Raw genomic sequence first — 20,659 nt, 5'->3', positions numbered from 1 at the left:
TTGAGACAGAGAGAGACAGAGCATGAACGGGGGAGGGTCAGAGAGAGGGAGACACAGAATCTGAAACAGGCTCCAGGCTCTGAGCTGTCAGCACAGAGCCCGATGCGGGGCTCGAACTCACAGACCGCGAGATCATGACCTGAGCCGAAGTCGGACGCTTAACCGACTGAGCCACCCAGGCGCCCCTCACACTTTCTGAATCCAAAAGCAAATCTCTGACTACTTCAAGGTGAAGCTGAACAGTGGCACCAGCAGTTTTTAAAAAGCTGGGAAGTGAATGACAAAAACAAGGTCCAGAGCAGTGTTTCTGGAACATGCTGCCATTTGGGTGTAAAGGTACTGTCTACAAGGACACGAGATAACGACAGGTGGTTGTCTCTGGGGAGATGAACTGGGTTTTGTGGCTCAAGGGTGGGGGAACTGGCTTTTCACTCTCCACCCTTTGTACAGTTAGAGACTTGGGTTTTTACCAGTGTACACAATACATTTTTAAAATCTTTAAAAATTTTTTTTTAACATTTACTTATTTTTTTGAGACAGAGACAGAACGGGAGGCGGTCAGAGAGAGAGGGAGACACAGAATCTAAAGCGGGCTCCAGGCTCTGAGCTGTCAGCACAGACCCCGATGCGGGGCTCGAACTCATGAACCGCGAGATCACGACCTGAGCCGGAGTCGGACGCTCAACGGACTGAGCCACCCAGGCACCCCTACATTTTTAAGAAATAAAAAAAACTAAAATTAACAGTGTAGAAGTGAACTTTTGAGAACATACAGTTATAGGGGCGCCTGGGTGGCTCAGTCAGTTAAGCATCTGGCTTCAGCTCGGGTCATGATCTCACAGCTCAGGTCATGATCTCAGGTCATGATGACACAGAGCTGTCAGCTCTGAGCTGTTAGCACAGAGCCTGGAGCCTGCTTCAGATTCTGTGTCTCCCTCTCTCTGCCCCTTGCTCGCTCACACTCTGTCTCTCTCTCTCTCAAAAATAAACATTAAAAAAATTAAAAAAAAAGAAAACATACAGTTATTTTTGTTACAGCTGTTTTAAAAAGTGCTTGGTTATCACAATATGTGCAATATTCCCTTTTCTCTGATGCACCTCATGAAATGCAGCTTTGTTTTGTGAGGACAACCTGAAGGAGTAGACTTAACGCAACTGATACGAGGACCTGACCTTCAGCGTGACCCTCAACATCGAGTGGCCACATTACGGGGGAAAAAAAAACCCTTTCCCATTTAATATTTGTGCGTGTTATTTTGTATAATAAAAATATGAGAGATATTTAAATTTTTTTTTCAACGTTTTTTATTTATTTTTGGGACAGAGAGAGACAGAGCATGAACGGGGTAGAGGCAGAGAGAGAGGGAGACACAGAATCGGAAACAGGCTCCAGGCTCCGAGCCATCAGCCCAGAGCCCGACGCGGGGCTCGAACTCACGGACCCGCGAGATCGTGACCTGGCTGAAGTCGGACGCTTAACCGACTGCGCCACCCAGGCGCCCCGAGAGATATTTAATAGTAGATATCATTTGTTCTTCATAAAAGGTTTTGATTTTTTTTATGGATGAGTCTTAAAAATGAGGAATATCCACATTTGATCATTTCTTGCCGTTCATCTGAGGGGACAGTTTGGGCTGCCTACTTTAGTTCAGGCAGGCACTGTATCTACTGTTTTCTAACGGTGTTTAATCAAGATGTTGTTACATTAAAAAGCTTTTAACTTTTGATGGTCATCTATGAATACATTATAATTATAAAAAGCACTCTGGGGTCAGTTATTTTTGGGAAAAGATGACTCTGAAACTCCTCAGCCTTTCTCCTTCTGGTTCCCATTCATTCTCCCCTTCTGTGAACCTTTGCTTTAGCCTAGCAACCCTGTCCCCTGGTTCCACTTCACTTCTTACATTTTCCAGACCTTGTTCTTCTTCCTTCTCTGACCCGGAACCCCACCCCTCCACTTTCAAAACTATGCATTTAGGACCAGAAGAAATCTACCTTTTCCTTTAAGCTTTCCGTGACCATCCCCAGCTGCAGTGACATTAAACTCCACCAAACTCTTGTTAGGTACCATTTCTTTACCTCATTAGGTCATTATCATTTACTAGGAGCAGTATACAGAGTAATCTTCCCACCAATCCCCAAAGATGTCCACATCCTAATCCTTGGAACCTATGAATATGTTAGGTTTTATGGTAAAGAGGAGTTAAGATTGCAGGTAGAATTAAATCTGCTAATCAGTTGATGTTAAGGCAGGGAGATTATCCTAGATTGTCCAGGTGTGCCCACTGTGATTTTAAGAGTCCTTAAACCTGGAAGAGGGAGGCAGAGAAGAGAACCAACAAGATGAAGCATGGAAAGGACTCAGCCTGACATTGATGGCTTTGAAGGGCGTCGTGAGCTGAGGCATGTGGGTGGCGTTAGAAGCTGGAAGGAAGAATACAAATACTCCCATGAGAGCCTTCAGGATGAACGCAGAACTGCTGACACCTTGATTTTAGCCCCGTGGGATTCATTTCAGATTTCTGACCTCCCAAACTGTGAGAGAATACATTTGTGGAAGCCACTAAATTTGTGGTAATTTGTTACAGCAATAATAGAAAATTAAGATAGTAAGACTGCTTAGTTATTTTTTTTTTAAGTATTTTGACATCATCCTCTTAAGTGATTTAAGTTCTGAGAAGATGAGTATCGAGCCTTAAATATCTTTGTAGGCCAACATCAAAATGTATATTGGGCATAGAAAGTGTCATAATCCCAATTCTAAGAATCCGGAAAGGACCGGGAGAGTTAATCCACCTAGAGACTGTATACTGACTTTGAGATGTCATATACACACACAGCCTCTATCCGGCAAGGCAGTCATTTTCCACTTTAACAGTTCTGATGGTGGCCGTGAGTATTTATACTGGTATTAAAAAGCTCTCCTGGGGCGCCTGGGTGGCTCAGTCAGTTGAGTGTTGACTCTTGATGTCGGCTTAAGTCACAATCCCAGGGTTGTGGGATTGAGCCCCATGCCAGGCTCCAGGCTCTGCATTGAGATCGGAGCCTGCTTAAGCTGCTTAAGATTCTCTCTCTCTCTCTCTCTCTCTCTCTCTCTCTCTCTTTCTTTTTCTCTCTCTCAACCGCCCACTTAAAAAAAAAAAGTTCTCCTGAGCTAACTTGAAGGAAAGGAATGTAATGTGTGTGCAGCTTCATACTGAATTACATTTTCAATACACACGATGGAGACGGTTTCAGATAGCTATTTTAAACCGTGGTTCCATTGCTTGACTGATGTTTGCAAAGCCAGTACTTAACGTTTACAGTGTGCTCCTTAAGAACCAGGAACAGTTCTAAATGCTTTACATATATTATCTCGTTTCACCCTACAGCCCCCAAAGTAGGGCCTATTATCATCCCCATTCTGAGGAAACCGAGGGTCAGAGCCATTAGGTTGCCCAATGACCGAGAGCTTGTAAGTGCTGGAACAGTGATTCAAGCCTATGCATCCAGTCTCCAGAACCCAAGCTTTGAATGTTAACTTGTGTCCTCTTAGTGGTTTATCATGAATTTCTTCATACTCGACGGTCTGAGATGGTTAGATAAAAAGAAATGTTGGGGCACCTGGGGGGCTCAGTTGGTGGCTCAGGTCATGATCTCATGGTTCATGGGTTCGAGCCCTGCCTTGGGCTCTCTGCTGGCAGCGTGGGGCTTGCTTTGGGTCCTCTGTCTGTACCCCCTCTCTCACTGCCCCTCCCTTTCCCTCGCTCTCAAAAATAAACATTTAAAAATATAAGCAAACACATAAATAAATGTTAACTGTACATGGGTCTTATTCCATTCAATTTTCCTACTCTTTTCAATCATTTATTTTGTAATCAGTATTTGGAAATTTTTACCTAATTTGCATCTCAGCTTTTCTGTGTTACTAGTTTTGTCAAAGTTCTGGTGGATGTAGCAGTAATCCATCATAAAGGTAAATAGTACATACTGGATTTACTCATTTGTGAACATTTGGATGAGAAATTAAATTTGACATTGGGTTCCCAAAGAACATATTTTTATTCCATTTGTTTACATTAGATTATCATCCATATAACGTACATTAAAGTATAAACAGTGAATATATCTGTTTGGTGAAACTTTGGGTGCCCTCCTCTATGACAGATAATTTATTGTCAAGGTAGCTAACATACAGAGTATATAGTGTGCTCTTGGCTTTGGGAGTAGATTCTCTTGATTCATCACTTACAACACCCAGTGCTCATCCCAACAAGTGCCCTCCTCTATGACTGTCTTCTTGACCTTTCTTTTCCAAATCCTTTTAATGAATGTGAATCTTTTATGATTCAAAATACTGTATAAATGTTAAATCACAAATTTATTCATATTACACAAAGTGTATGTCTTTCCACTTCACTGTATTTTAAACACATTCCCATCTTTAAAAAAACATTTTTTTTCCTAATGTTTATTTTTGAGACAGAGACAGAGCGTGAGCAGGGGAGGGGCAGAGAGAGAGGGAGACACAGCATCCGAAGCAGGCTCTAGGCTCTGAGCTGTCAGCACAGAGCCTGACGAGGGGCTCGAACACACGAGCTGTGAGATCATGACCTGAGCCGAGGTCAGACGCTTAACCGACTGAGCCACCCAGGTGTCCCTAAACACATTCCCATCTTATTGATACTATTTCAGTGACATAATCTTATTCTATAATATGAGTATATTATAGTTCACTTTGCCAGGATCGAATCACCTTATTCTCATTTCAGTTGTGAGAAACAATGCTACAGTAAATACTTTGTAACTAAGTTTCTGTAACTAAGTTTCATGGGCTTTGGTTATTTCCTTAAGATACATTTCTGCATGTGAAAATGTTGTGCCAAGGATTTGCAGGTTTTTAGAGCAGATTTTCATGGCATTTTAATAGAGGCCAGATTTCCCTCCAGAACATCTGTACCACTTTTCCCTTCCTGTCTAGCAGTGCTTGAGAGGGTTAGATTTTCCCCTCCCTTGACAACACTGGGTATTTTACCTTGTATTATTTGTGACTTTAAACATTTCCTTGTTGTATATGTGTGTCCTCTTTTGTGAATTGTCTGCTTTAATTTTTTTGTCCATATTTTAAGAATCTGTTTATTTTCCTTGATTGATAACAGCATCTGCATTAAAGAAATTAACTCTTCGCCTTATTTTTTATGTGATTACTTTCCCTAGCCTTTCATTTGCCTTTACATATTGTTCATGGTGGGTCTTTTTTTTTTTTTTTAATATAATTTATTGTCAAGGTAGCTAACATACAGAATATATAGTGTGCTCTTGGCTTTGGGAGTAGATTCTCTTGATTCATCACTTACAACACCCAGTGCTCATCCCAACAAGTGCCCTCCTCTATTATGACCGTCACCCATTTTCTTCTCCCCTTTCATCCTCACTCCAATCCTACCCCATGGTGGGTCTTTTGGTTTATTTGTTTGAACTTGAATCAGCAGGATGAACCATGCATACTTCTCGGTTCATGACTCGCCTTTCTTACTGCTTCACATAAGGCTCCTCTCATGCGGTAGCTAATTTTTTCCATTTTCCACCCTCCTTCTGCAGCCCTCTTGTCCTATACCTACCCTTGGCCCTAGGCTCCTACTCTACAGTGTGACGTCTGTAATACAGGTTCTTGAGTACGTATATGTTCTTCAAATACATAGAAATGGAAGTTTATGTAGTATCGTTTCATGTGTGCCACTGTTTTAAATTAGACCACATAGATTTTGCTATTCTTCACTCAATGCTATGATTTTAAGATGAATTCATGTTTTAGTATATGTATCTATAGTATAAAGCTACAGCATTTAACTTATCCATTCTAACAACGGACATACAGCTCCCCTGTGTGATGGACAATGTTGGCATGATTATCCCTACATACGCCCATAGTCGCTGCTAGATGAGTTTCTTCTGGACCTGATTCTCGGTTATTTCTGTGCTATAACCTCTGTAGCACGTGGTGAAGCCACTGGACTCCTCAAAATAGTGTTTTTAAATGCGTAAGATAAAATACAAGGGATTATGAAAGAAATTACGTAGAGTGATATATAGTAATTGTGTTTGTTTATTGATTAAATATGTAATAACTAATAACTGCCAATTTCAACGTAGTAATAGCCATAAATAATAATGTAACGTGAAAATATTTATGAGTTGTATTTATCCCCGTGTCACAGATATTGTCCGTCAGTGGTTTGCCGTCCACATCCATGATCAAAGAAAATGCTAGACTTTGTTGGCACATCTAAGTCTGTCTCTGTATGTCTTTGTATGGAGTTGTGTGTATCAAGCAGTGCGTTCTTGGCTCTCCCTCAACATATTGAGTGAACCTGTCTGACAACCAAGCCTGAGTTTTATCTTCCCCCATCAGTTGGTCAGAGGTACGAAATGAGGCACCAGTGCAATAGAAGTAGGAGATAGGGGAGCTTGGGCCACCTGTTTATGTAACTTACACAAACCCCGCGGACATGCTGAACCTCCATCCTGTGTGTACCATTTACCTTTTATGACAGGCTACCGCTACACCAGTCTGAACTTAACTGTCTGATGGATCTTATCATCACGAATTCATGATGGCTTGCGCTGGTTACATAGTCACTTGACGTCCCACGTCAGGAGCTCAGCCTGTACTGAGGCCTCCTGGCACACCGGGAGCCACTTTTCCAACGGCAACTAGTTCTCTGCCACCAAAGCATCACTCTCCACCATAAACCTAGGGTCTGGGTTGCAACTCTTCTATTGAGGTTTGCCAGTGATTCTTAGTATCTTTAAATCCTTACACATCAAGGATACTTCTAATACAATTGATTCTCCGTTAGCCTAGTGACCTAAAACGGCTAAAACATTTTCTCTTCCCTCGAGGCCCCACTTGAAGCCAGCAGCCCTCTGAACTGCTCAATAATAGGTTGGCGCGATAGCCCCAAATTCAGTAAATGCTGCCTTTAGAATCTGAAGGCCCCACCAAGCCCTGTCTGTGCCTCCTAGCGCTCGTGGTACAAGGTACAAGTTTGTCCTATTCCTTAGGTGGCCTGTGACATCCCACACTGCTGGATCTCTAAAGGTTTCACTGAAGTAGCAGGCCTGTGAGTCGTGTGTAGTGTTTATCCCCCTCCCTCTGGCATGCAGAGGTCATACTAGGCCACCCAGAGTACTTGCCACTTCCTGTTCACCAAGCCTACTTACGATGCCATCGTGGACCAGCTTGCTTTTCTGGAGAATGTCAAGATGATCAGGAATTTTGCAGACAATATTGTGAAGAAGCCAGAAGAGTTTAGATAGACCTGAGTCAACACAATAAAATGTACTTCTGTCCAAGGTAAAACTGTTTTTCATCTTCTTTACCCTTGGGTATTGAAAAGAACGTGTTTTTAAGATCCAGAGCTGTTTGCATACCACATACCAGAGCTTGTACTGGTCTTTTGTGTTAAAGATGTTATATCCGGCCCATCAGCTGCAGTTGGAGTTACCAAGCGGTTAAGGTTAATACACCACCGTTAAGCCACATCATCCATCTGGTTTTTGCAGAGGTCATACAAGTAAAACAGGAATATGATGGAAACCAACACCTCAGCCTCCTTTAAATATTTGCAAGTTGTGTGAATTCCTGAAGTTTCTCTTGGGATATGTTCGATTTACTGTCTTGGCATGTTGATTAGGGATGGAGGGGGTCATTTTCAAGGATTTCTTCATACCCCCCCCCTTTTTTTTTAAGTAGGCTTCATGCCTGGTGTGGGGCCCAATGCCAGGCTTGAACTCATGACCCTGAGATCAAGACCTGAGCTAAAATCAAGAGTTGGACATTGAACCAACTGAGCCACCCAGGTGCCCCTCCTGCCCCCTACCGACCCTGCAATAACTTTTACATGGTCGGTCAGGGAGTGTGAAGATTCTACCAAATGGTAAGTATGTTCATTCAAATTTCACATTAGGAAAATTATTTTATATCTTCAAGATATTTTTAGCCTCATAGTAACATGGACTTCTGCCTTCATCACTTGACATCCATAAGTCCTTACTCTACCCACTGGTCCATGATGGCATTTTGGTTTTGATTGTTCCAGTGACAGTTCAGAGCCTATTATGTAACAGTTTTCAAAAAGTCTGGGAAGATTCCTTTCTCTAGCGTTCATTTTCTATAGTAAATGGCTACACGAGTGGGGGGGATGTTTATTATGCATACTTGAGGAGGTATTATAAAGTCCTTCCTCAAAGAGACCCATACTCCCCTTTAATCATAGGCTCTGGTCTATGAGCTGGTTTAAAATTGAATGAGAGACCACAATATTTTTCCATTTTGTAGCTGACATCAATCTTAGCAGCTGTTTGTTGTTGTTGTTGTTGTTGTTGTTGTTGTTGTTGTATTTGTTGTTGCTGTTTTATAAGGCAAATAAGTAATACCTTGACTGGATATCTGTCTTGATTCTAGGAACATCGTAATCTATTAACCATTTGCATGGATTTCTGTGGGTAGAGGTACTCTGATTGTCACTCCAGCCTACTATTATGGTAGTTATGTCCATACTGGCTCTGTTGGTAGGTGCCACTCCCTGGCCTCTGTCATTCTAGAATTCTATCACCTCTTTTGAAGGCTGGTTTCAAGGCAGACTTCTCTTCAACATATAGAGGAGATGTGTCATTGAGTTTCTCAAATAACCCAATGCAAACTTCTTGGTGCATTTCTTATTCCCTTATTGAAGTCCGTGTTCTCTAGGGCTTTCTGGGGAATATAGTCAGATAGAGGGTTCTCTGATCAAATGTAGTAAGTGTAATTAATCTATTTTAACATTTTTACCTCTCCAAGCCTTGAGACCCCTTCCTTACCATTCTGCCATCTCAACCTCCTATACAGTAAGAAATCTGCATGGCCAACCTTCAGGAGCCCATCTGAGCAGCATTTCAAGATGACTTAAGACTTCCTTTCCAGGAGGCATAACCCCACGTCACAGGAGAGTGCTTTAATGTCAACAAGTTCCCCACTATGCAAATTTATTTTCTTTCCCCTTACCACCACCCTGATTGAACATTCTCAAAATACACTCCCACACATGTTCTTCCAGTTCTTGCCAGTACTTATTATTCTGGTCCTGTAATTGTTTTGATTGTATAAGCTATTTCCTCCTAGAGTAGGAAATGTATTTTCCCAGTAGACACTTGTTATTCCTGAGGCAATGAAGGATGTGGTGGCAGATCTTACACAGAAAAAAAAAAAAAAAAAAAAGCATTGTCTTGCAAGACGCCTGACTCAGGTAAGGTTTTTGCAAAGCTTCCAGCCATTGTGAAATTTTTCTCTCTAGCAAGGGGGAAGGGGTTGCTTCTCCTGGCAAAAGATTGATGGGAATCTGGGGATTTAAGATATTTCAACTTATCCACCCAAATGTCACTGTCTCAGATGTCAGGATACAACTTTTCCTACCACAGCCTTGACTTTGGCATAGAGGACTTTTTGAGACCATGCATTCACTCTCCTTTGCGGTTTTGCTACCATTACAATGAAATCTTGAGTCTGATATATATATATTTTTTTTGGCATATGTTGCCCTACAGACACGGGAAATGAGGGATATTTTATTTTTCATTTTCATTTTTACCCTTTTTTCTTTTTATTTACTTTTTATCAAGCTAGAATTTACATACAGCAAACTGTACTCATATTAAACATAGTGCTTGATGTATGTTTACATTTATGTATACCCTTGCGAGTATTACCCAGTCAAGATACTCTAGATTTCCAGCACTCCAGAAGGCTCCTTCATGACCCTCTCCCAATCAACAATTTCCCCTCAAAGATATCAATGTTTGACCTCATTTATCATAAATGCATTTTTCCTATGCTTTAACTTCACATGAAAGAATCTGTGGTTTGTACTTTTGCTCATCATTGCATCTGTGAGATGCACTCATGTGTTGTATGAAGCATTAGTTCATGTTCATTGCTGTTGAGCATTCCACAGTGTACCACAATTCATTTATCCACTCTCCTGCTGATGGACATTTGGGTGACTTCCAGTTTGTGCTATCACGGTAAAACTGCTATGCACATTCTTATATATGGCTTTTGGTGCATGTAGACCCTCCTTTCTTTTGGGAGTAGAATTTTTCCAGTTCCAGTTCTACTGGAGTAGAATTCTCCAGTTATTGGCCGTACGTACATAAAACTCTAACACTGTCAATCAGTTTTCCGAAGTGGTTGTACTGATTTAAATGCCCCTACCAGCAACGTATAAGATTCTAGGGGCTCCATATCCTCACCGCTTACTCACTTCTCATTAACAGTCCTTTTCATTTAAGTCATTCTTGTGGGAGTGTGGTACTATCAACTTGAAGTTATAATGTGTGTTTTCCTTGATGAGCAATGACATTAATCATCTTGTCATATGCATTTTGCCATTTGTTTATCCTCTTTGTGAGTTTTGGGGGCAGTTTTTAAATATCTGACCATATGGGGCACCTAGGTGGCCCAGTCTGTTAAGCGTCCGGCTTAGGTCATGATCTCGCGGTCCGTGAGTTCGAGCCCCGTGTCGGGCTCTGTGCTGACAGCTCAGAGCCTGGAGCCTGTTTCAGATTCTGTGTCTCCCTCTCTCTGACCCTCCCCCGTTCATGCTCTGTCTCTCTCTGTCTCAAAAATAAATAAATGTTAAAAAAAATTTAAAAAAAAATATCTGGCCATATAAGCTACTTTTCTTCTTATTGATTTGTAAGAATATATATTTTGGATCTAAGTACTTTGTTGAATACATGCTCCAAGTCCTTGGTTTGTCTTTTAACCCTCTTTAAAAAAAAAAAATCTCTACATCCAATATGGGGCCTGAACTCATGATCCTGAGATCAAAAGTTGCATGTTTCTTCTGACTGAGCCAGCCAGACACCTTGCCTTCTAACTCTCTTAATGGTGTCTTTAAGCGAACAGAATTTCTTAACTTTAATGCAGTCCATTTATCAATCTTTTCTTATAGTTAGTGCTCTTTATGTTCTGTTTAACCCTAAGGTCATGAATATGCTCTCCTGTGTTGTCTTCCTAGAAGCTTTATCATTTTACTATTTACATTTAAGTCCATGATACCTGTCTAGAATTAATTTTAGGGTATAGTATGAAATAGAGCTCAACGTTCACTTTTTCCATATAGAGATCCAGGGGATCCAGTACCAGTTGTCAAAAGGACACTGCCATGAAGGACTTTGTATTTTTATGGTAGGCTTCGAGTTGGTAGTTGGATGACATGAGTATGTTTTCTTTTATCAAGACTTGAAAAACAGCGAACAAATGCCAAACCATTCTATAATTCTTATAATCACCATTGCCGTCTACACGACTGCCAAATTACCACATAACCCATGCTTTGCCTTCCACTTTCATCATAGTCCAATCCAACATAGATGATTGCAATTCGTGAAACCATTGTCATCAGAGATTACAGGCATCTTACACACTACCAACAATGGGTTTCTTTTTGCTGCATGACCAGTGGGTGATCCAGGTTTAGAATCCTGTCCCGAGGGTTTTCTTTCTGTGGCCACTTCTGATATCAACTTGCTTATTCTGGGTTTCCCCAAAAGCAGAACCTGGTCTCGGGTTACATGGTGGTAGTGCCTTTGGGATGTGATTCCAGGAAGTAGAAATGAGAAACCAAGGAAAGTGAACTAGGGAAGGAGGGAAATGTAACACTAGACTGCATCATTAAGAGATTAGTGCTGGGCCACCTGGGTGGCTCCATCAGTTAAGCATCTGACTTCAGCTCAGGTCATGATCCCATGGTTTGTGAGTTCGAGCCCCGCGTCGGGCTCCATGCTGACAGCTCGGAGGCCGGAGCCTGCTTCGGATTCTGTGTCTCCCTCTCTCTCTGCCCCTCCTTCACTCATGTTCTGTCTCTCAAAAATAAATAAATGTTAAAAAAAATTTTTTTTAATAATAATAAAAACAGATTAGTGCGCATTCCTACTGAGACCTTCGGCAGACCTGTGTGGAAGGAACAGATGAGAAGCACTTCCCCCACTGCTGCGTGTGCACCTCTGCGCGCAGTGTGTCGGTGCCGTGGGCTCCCACGGTCCTATGCCACCGCGCCAGAGACGCCGCGGGTGGGAAACAAGACTGCGCGGCCCGCTCTTCAGGCGAGGTGCCGAGAGAGAGAAAAAGAGCCAAGGCTCGTGTGGAATCATTTGCATCCCACTCAGATGTAAGAAAGGGAGAGGTACACAAAAGGTTCCTGTTAGCTTTTTTTTTTTTTTTCCCAACTGGAGTATAGTTGACACGCACTCTTATTAATTTCAGGTGCACAACGGTGATTCAACAAGTCTGTATGTTGTGTGGTGCCCACCACAAGTGCAGCTACCTTCTGTCACCATACAGCACAATGGCTGTACCTTACTTTTAAAAGCCTTTAATTTTTTTACAATTTTTTATTAAAAAATATTTTTAATGTTGATTTATCTTTGAGAGAGAGACAGAGAGACAGAGCGCAAATGGGGGAGGGGTGGAGAGAGAGGGAGACACAGAATCCGAAGCAGGCTCCGGGCTCCGAGCTGTCAGCACGGAGCCCGAGGCGGGGCTCAAACCCACGAACCGCAAGATCATGACCTGAGCCCAAATCAAGAGCCAGATGCTTAACCGACTGAGCCACCCAGGCACCCCAGGTTTTTTTGTTTGTTTGTTTCTTTGTTTGTTTTTAAGTAATCTCTACACCCAACAGGGGTCTTGAACTCACAACCCCGAGATCAAAAGTCACATGCTCCACAACTGAGTCAGCCAGGTGCCTCCCTACGCTGCGCCTTTCATCCTTGTGACTGATTCATTCCTCAGCTGGAAGCTTGTACCTCCCACCCAATGCATATGTTGATATAGCTCAGCGGACCCAAAGGTAACAATGTAGCCAGGTATCAGAAAGTGTCTGAAGCTCACTGTTAGAAATCCCCTCTCCATATCTGCTTTTCTCTGTATTCTGCTTCATTTCCAGGTCCTGACGGTACAGCTTTTTTTTTTTTTTTTTTTTTTTTTTAAACTTCAGGGTGGGTAGAAAATGACCATCCATGTCTTTTATGTTTGCATGTTCCCTATTCAATATAGCAATCAGACTGAACCAGAAGCTCTTTGTCCCAAGTCCAAATTCCTTGAAAGTACATTTTATTGGTTCAACTTGGGCCAGGTATCTGCTGCTGCTGTGATACATTTGAGCCAGTGGAGCCGGGTCATGTGGTTCTGATGTAGATACAATGAGAATGCAGCTCTGTGGATTTGGTATAGGGCAGGGTTGTTGTCTTACGGACAACACTTGGAGCCTGTTCTGGAGGGACCACCTTCTGCGGTGTTCACTATAGCAGTCAAATCTCTCAAAATCTTGTGATTGCTGTCTTCGGTGTAATGCTGAGAAAGTCTTTCTCCACCTCATGATTATATAAATATATCATTTTATATTTTCTTCCCCTATATTTATATGATTTCTTTTTTTAGTCAAATATTTCATCCACCTGGAACCTATTTAGGTACAAGTTATGAGATAAGAACCTAACTTTAAAAAAATGCTTAGTTATTTAGGGGGGCCTGGGTGGCTCAGTCAGTTAAGCACCTGACTCTTGATTTCAGCTCAGGTCAGATCTCATGAGTCGTGAGTTCAATCCCCACGTTGGGCTCTGCACTGACAGCCTACTTGGGATCCTCTCTCTCCCTCTCTCTCTGCCCCTACCCCCCTCCATCTCTCTCTCTCTCTCTCAAAATAAATGAAATTTTTAAAAATGCTTAGTTATTTCATCACCAATTATTCAGTAAAATAAATGAAATTTTAAAAAATGCTTAGTTATTTCATCACCAATTATTCAGTAATCTATCCTCTTCTCACTGATTTAAAATACCATTTTTTTCATATACCAAATTCTGTACACAACATGTGTGCATGTGTCTATAGGTGTAGTACTGTTTTTGGAGTTTTCCATTGGTTAGCTTATTGCTATTTCATATATATATATGTATATATGTATATTTTTGTATATTATGTATAGTATGTATATGTATATATGTATGTATATGTATATATGTATATATTTGTATATGTATATTATGTATATATTTATAATATAACATATTATAGAATGCTTCAAAACTAATATGTATGCTATGAAACACGTACTCTCATTTGTCTTAAGTTCCTTTAGAAAAGCAACTGAATCGGGACAGCTGGGTGGCTCAGTCGGTTGAGCGCCGACTTTGGCTCAGGTCACAATCTCGCGGTCCGTGAGTTCGAGCCCCCCGTCGGGTGCCTGTGCTGACAGCTCAGAGCCCGGAGCCTGTTTCGGATTCTGTGTCTCCCTCTCTCTGACCCTCCCCCATTCATGCTCTGTCTCTCTCTGTCTCAAAAATAAATAGACGTTAAAAAATAAAAAATAAAAAAAAAGAAAAGCAACTGAATCTATCTATATATTTTTTAAGTTTATTTATTTATTTTGAAAGAGAGAGAGAGTGAGCATGAGCAGGGGAGGAGCAGAGAGAGAGAGAGAGAGAGAGAGTCTCAAGCAGTCTCTGAGCTAACAGTGCAGAGCCTGCCGTGAGGCTCAAACCCACAAACCATGAGATTATGATGTGAGTGGGAATCCAAAGTTGGATGCTTAACCAACTGAGCCACCCAGGTGTCCCTCTATTAATATCTTTATAATGCCTAGCACAGGTTCCTTGTATGCTAGATAATGATGATATTTGCAGTTTATATGTAAAAATATGTATGCATGATTAAAAATACATATTAATTTATAGTTTTCTTTTTTTTAATTTTTTTAAAAAAATTTGTCCTCCAGTTGGGCCTCCAGTTTGTCATCCAGTTGGTAGCAATTCGTTGTGGAAACTATTGGAAGCTAATACTCCTGTTCATTTCTGAGAGCTTTTATTTTTTTAAGATTTTTTTTGAAGTTGATTTATATATATTGAGAGAGAGAGAGAGAGAGAGAGAGAGCACAGGGAGGGGCAAAGAGAGGGAAAGAGAGAGAATCCTGAGCAGGCTCCTTGCAGACAGTGTGGGGTTCGATCTCGAGAGCCATGAGCTCGTGACCTGAACTGGAATCAAGAGTGGGACGCTTAACTGCCGGAGCCACCCAGGTGTCCCCTTCCAAGGGCTTTTACTATTGATGAGCCATCGATTGAGCTATGGATTGGGCACCCCACGGTGATGTGCTTGGAGCCAGATCATGGGCAGGGCTGTGGACAGGGTGGTTTGCTTTGAAGAGACTGGACTTGGGAGACATGTAACTGATGTGTCCTAAACAATTGAATGCTTGGCTGTCAAGCATCCGTCCTCTCCCCCCTTATGGACAGAAGTGTCTCACCTCATGTCCTCCAACTCTCCCACATAGCACTGCCTGTGTCCAATGGGATGAACATCTGGAGGTGATGTCACAGGAGCATTTCAAAATTTCCTTGTCATTATTAGAATCCTCATTTTCTGGGCAATGTCCATTTCTCTTTTATTTAACTGAAATCCTGCTTAGTGTTACATCTTTGATATTTAGTATCCTATAGCTGAAACTGAAGTTCTCGAATGTGAATGTGTGATCTACATTCAAAGTACATACGCTGCTGAAGACCATGATTCTTGAGCTAAATAATTTTAACAATAATGCTACCTTCTAATGTGTTAAAACAATAGATATAAACCTATAGAGCAGGGGTTGGCAAAGTTTTTCTTGAAGGATCAAACAGTACATTTTTTAGACTTTGTGGGCTGTATCATCTCTGTTGTGACTATTATGGCATGAAAGCAGTCAGAGACACTATATAACTTAATGAGTGTGGCTGAGTTCCAATAAAATTTTATTTGGGAAACACTGAAATTTGAATTTCCTATAATTTTCACATGTCATGAACTATTATTTTTTTTAACCCTCCACCCCCACCCCCCCCACCCCCCCCACCCCCACACACACTCAGGGTGCCTGTGTGGCTCGGTTGGTTGAGCGTCTGACTCTTGATTTCAGCTCAGGTCATGATCTCACACTTCATGAGATCCAGCCCCGCATTAGGCTCTGGACTGACAGCACAGAGCCTGCTTGGGATTCTCTCTCTCTCTGCCTCTCCCCGACTTTCTCTCATACACACACACTCTCTCTCTCTCAAACTAAATAAACACTAAAAAAAAATAATAAAATAAAATTCCTCCCCCAAACTATTTAAAAATGGGAAAACCATTCTTTGCTAGTGGCTGTATAAACATAAGCAGTAGGACGTATGCTGACTTCTGTTATAGAAGATGCTTAATCTTCCTTATCCACCCAAAGTCACTACTTATTGTCTTTTTTTCCCTTTTTTAAATTAAAAAATTTTGTTTATTGATATTTATTTTTGAGAGACAGAGAGAGACAGAGCCTAAGCAGGGGAGGGGCAGAGAGAGAGGGAGACACAGAATCCGAAGCAGGTTCCAGACTCTGAGCTGTCAGCATAGAGCCCGACATGGGGCTTGAACCCATGAACCGTGAGATCGTGACCTGAGCTGAAGTCGGACACTTAACCGACTGAGCCACCCAGGCGCCCCGACGACTTCTTTTCTTTTTTTAAAAATTTTTTGTTTTAACGTTTATTTATTTTTGAGACAGAGAGAGACAGAGCATGAACGGGGGAGGGTCAGAGAGAGAGGGAGACACAGAATCTGAAACAGGCTCCAGGCTCTGAGCCGTCGGCACAGAGCCCGACGCGGGGCTCGAACTCACGGACCGCGAGATCATGACCTGAGCTGAAGTTGGCCGCTTAACCGACTGAGCCACCCAGGCGCCCCCACCACTTATTTTCTTAATAGGACTCATTTTGGGAAAACTTTCCCCACCGTCTCCTCCCACTGAAAATTGTCTGTGTGCTTTAGGTTGTGCCGTAGGAGCCTGTGGCCTTGAGTCTAGTGATTGCTTCCATCGAGGTGAATACTGCAGTTGTATGGTCCTACTTTGTCTCTTCCCACAGGACCTCGTAGCAAGAAGGAAGACACGAGCCTGGAGATGCCAGAGGCTGCCGCATGAATCTTAAGAATGAAGCTGACACAGCAGAAGGCTGAGCCAAGAAACTAAGAGAAATTGAATTTTTATTACATTTTTGGAGCTCCTGGATGAAGCCACTCATGACACTAAACAGCCCCAAGGCTTTTCCACTACGTGAATAAATAAATCTTCTTTCCTATTTAAGCGAGTTTGAGTTTAGGTTCTCTGTCACAACAACACACAAACTGAAGCAAACCTCTTGCCTCTAACGTTTATTGTAACTGTAAAACACAAACAAAAATGAGGCACCAACATAACCACCAAACCAGAAAAGTTTAAATCAACAATGTTATTTTTTTGTTTTCTGAAACTAAATTTCTTCTCCCCAAATGCCAAAGAACGTGGCGTTGATGAATACCTTGCGGGTTGTTTTGAGTTCTGCACAACTTTGTGTCCTACGCGTGAGGCGTGTGCTATGTAGTGAATCATTTCTTCATTGCTTTTCTTTTTTTGAACTATTGTGAAACCTTCATTCACAGAGTTTGCCGTGACAGCGTTCAGCCTTCTCTTGGTACAAATGTAGAATTTATATAGCAAGTCCGTTTCTGTACTTTTCCTTCATTGCTAAAATGAAGAACGTTATTGTGCTTGCCTTTCAAATATATTGATATCAAAGTCTCATTCTATGAAATTACTCTATGAAATGTGTTTGATCTATGAAAATACGTTTCAACTACGCATTGAAAAGAGAGGCTTTGTGTTTCAACAGGAGACCAATTCAACTGTGGTGACTGTGTCATTTTGTCACTGGGACACGCCAACTCTCAGCAGCTAGGCAAGCCTACCATGTCTAGACCTGCTTCATTCATTTTTGGCCCAGTTTCTGCACCTTCCGCTGACTCCCACCTATGTCCCATAATTCACTAGTGTTGTCTATTACTTCTGTTAGGGCTTTTAAACTAATGGCACAGTTTGACAGAGTCTCACTGCCTCCAATTGCATATAAAGTCCGCATACTAGTTTTCAGTTGGATTACTAGAATCTGTCCATGTGCTGCCTATTTTAACTAGCAGTGGTGAGGGAGTCACCTGTTGCTCCAAAACTCTAGCAAAGATCTCAAGACCACTCTGGCTCGTACCAGGAAGCAGTTCTGGTCTTGCCTGTAAGTCTGCAGGGTTGCACCGCATTAGGCTGCTGCAGGACAGCTTGGCTCTTGGCTTTGGGTCGAGGGTAGCACTGCCTGTCTGTCTCACTTTGGGGCCCAGACTGAAGAGACAACAGTTAACTGGCATCGGCTGTCTTCATGGCAGTCGCGGGAGTGCGAGACACTGAGCCAAAGGACGCGAGGACATTTAAGTTTTTCTTCGTGTCATGTTTACCGACATGCCATGGACCAGAGCAAGTTACATAACACGATATCAATAAAGTGGGGGAAACACCCATCCACTCTGGTGTGCTGTAGGTTTCCATGGCCGAGGGACCGAGGGAAGAATTGTGAGCAATAATCCAATCTGGTACCTATGGCTTTATTTTGTATGAACTTTGTCTCTGTTCCTCCAAACCTCTGTCAATTTCTGTTGCTCATATGCCCTATGGGAGTGGAAGGGCTTTCTATAGGTAATTCGAATTGTAAAGGAAGAGAATAGTTTCCAATTAGCTTTGTGGCCATAAAACCGGTAGCTGTTACAGCTAAGTTTCCATTTTGGCTCTACCTTCTGGCTTTGTTGATTTATTTAATGATAAAATTAATATTTTTAAATATGTTAAGCTTTAATTTGTGTTTTCGTGCAATAAAAAATAAAAACATACGTGATTCTGTCATTTTGATGTATCCTTGAAAGTACCATGTAACTAGTAAGAGATAAGGGGTCTCATTCACAGCCAGATTTGTAGAACCTGGCATAATTCTGGGCATATAATATATGCTCAATAAATATTAGCTGATTGAAGTGCATTGTTTTCTTATTTATTAATGATTGCTCTTGATCAACAGATAGTAACTTGTATCTGAATAGACATTTTCTTTTCTAATACAATGATGTATATGTAATCAATATCCTCCAACTTCATTAGTGCCTGTTAACCACAACAAAAAGATATTTGTAACATGATGCATTGAAAAGTGTTAAGTTTGTGTTTGCTCTTTTCCGGACCAATACAGATTATTGGTTCCTGTTTTTCTCAGGTTTATTTAAAAAAGTATCTATTTACATAACCTTTTGATGTGCAAAGAGCCCTTAGAAGAATATCTACATGGATAGTTAGAAATATAGGCCAGGACGCCTGGGTGGCTCAGTCGGTTAAGCATCCAACTTTGGCTCAGCTCATGATCTCACTGTCAGTGAGTTTGAGCCCTGCTTTGGACTCTGTGCTGACAGCTTAGAGCCTAGAGCCTGTTATGGATTCTGTGCCTCCCTCTTTCTCTCTGTCCCTCCCCACTCACACTCTGTCTCTCAAAAATGAATACACATTAAAAAAAATTTTTTTAAAGATTCTTAAGAAATATAGGCAAAATCTACTAATTTTCAAGTTTATAAATCAAACAGTGAAAATGCCATTTAAAATTACTTTTCAAAAGCATTTACAATTAAAATTATGTGTAATGCAGGTATAAAAGGATCATCATGCATGAGAAAGGTTGTAAAAAGAATCCATGCTCCTTGAAAGAGTATTTCCTTCTTTGAAGGAAGTAAATTAATTCCTATAGTTGATTTTAGGAAAAATACTTCCTAAAACAAAAAGAACCTAATTGAAAGACAGATTTGCTTTTCATAATAGGTCATTTACTTTGGGGAAGAGCAAGACCAAAGTAACAAAATACTTTCTTGGGCTTTCCTCAGTGATTCTGAAAGTTCAAGGTATTTCCTTTACTTTCTTACAGGAAACATTTATTATAGCTTAAACATGCATTAATGTCTCAAGTTGTAATCATCTTGCCAGATATACTTATGGCATAAAGAAAGGAAGGAAACTAATATTCACGAAGTGTCTACTCTACGCTTGATAAGGTACTGGAAGCAAAGGTTTGTTAAGATGCGGGATTTTGTCATTTCAGAGAAGAGGAAACTGGGCTCTGAAAGTTTAAGTGACACAGTATTTTGACTCCAAAATCACGTTCTTTGGCATGAGCCAAAACCCAAGAAAATGGTCTATTTGATAGTGTAGTAAACTGGCATGAACTCCACTTGCAAGTTCAATAATTATAGTGTAGTAAAACCAAGTTTTATTTAAAGATAAACAAATGACAACTATGTACATATGTCTTGCAATAGACAAATCACAGTGGTCCAAAGTCCTATAGTGGGTATTCCCCCAATGCCACATAAGAGGCCCCGAGGAATGGTTCAAACGCGGATCTACCCCCTAGATGCTACCCGGTCTTGGGCTTGAGTTGACACGTTGACTTCTCCTGGCTAGAATTTCTCCTTGTGGTTGTCCCTGCAGTGCCTGAAGCACTGACCTTACCCCTAGCCTCGAAATCCACTTCCTCTTCTTGTGGTATCTTGTTTTTCTCATGCTTGGAGACCCATTTTCTAGTCTGGTGGATCCTCCAGATATCATTCTTTGACACTTCTTGACTTACAAGAAGACTTCCAAATCCCTTCTAATCCAAGCAGTTCTCTTTCATCAAAAGGGGGTCCTCCTCTTGATTATCCGTTATAAACATTTAGCAAGTGCTTGTTGTGTTTTAAATCTGTTTCTA

The 20,659-nt window shown here is 41.4% G+C and overlaps 1 long non-coding RNA gene across 1 annotated transcript in view; it reads left to right on the top strand.

The window, feature by feature from the left end:
- LOC125938964 (uncharacterized) overlaps window positions 1-17,160 on the top strand; it is a 35,174-nt gene extending 18,014 nt beyond the window's left edge. The window contains exon 2 of the long non-coding RNA XR_007462873.1: window positions 16,943-17,160. This is a non-coding gene — a long non-coding RNA (uncharacterized LOC125938964). The remainder of the gene's footprint in view (window positions 1-16,942) is intronic.
- The last annotated feature ends 3,499 nt before the right edge of the window (window positions 17,161-20,659 follow it).

The sequence above is a fragment of the Panthera uncia genome, assembly GCF_023721935.1.
Source record: "Panthera uncia isolate 11264 chromosome B2 unlocalized genomic scaffold, Puncia_PCG_1.0 HiC_scaffold_24, whole genome shotgun sequence".
Lineage (NCBI taxonomy): Eukaryota > Metazoa > Chordata > Mammalia > Carnivora > Felidae > Panthera > Panthera uncia.
The sequence above is the reverse complement of the archived record's forward strand: the minus strand, read 5'-3'. Positions and strand labels throughout refer to the sequence as shown.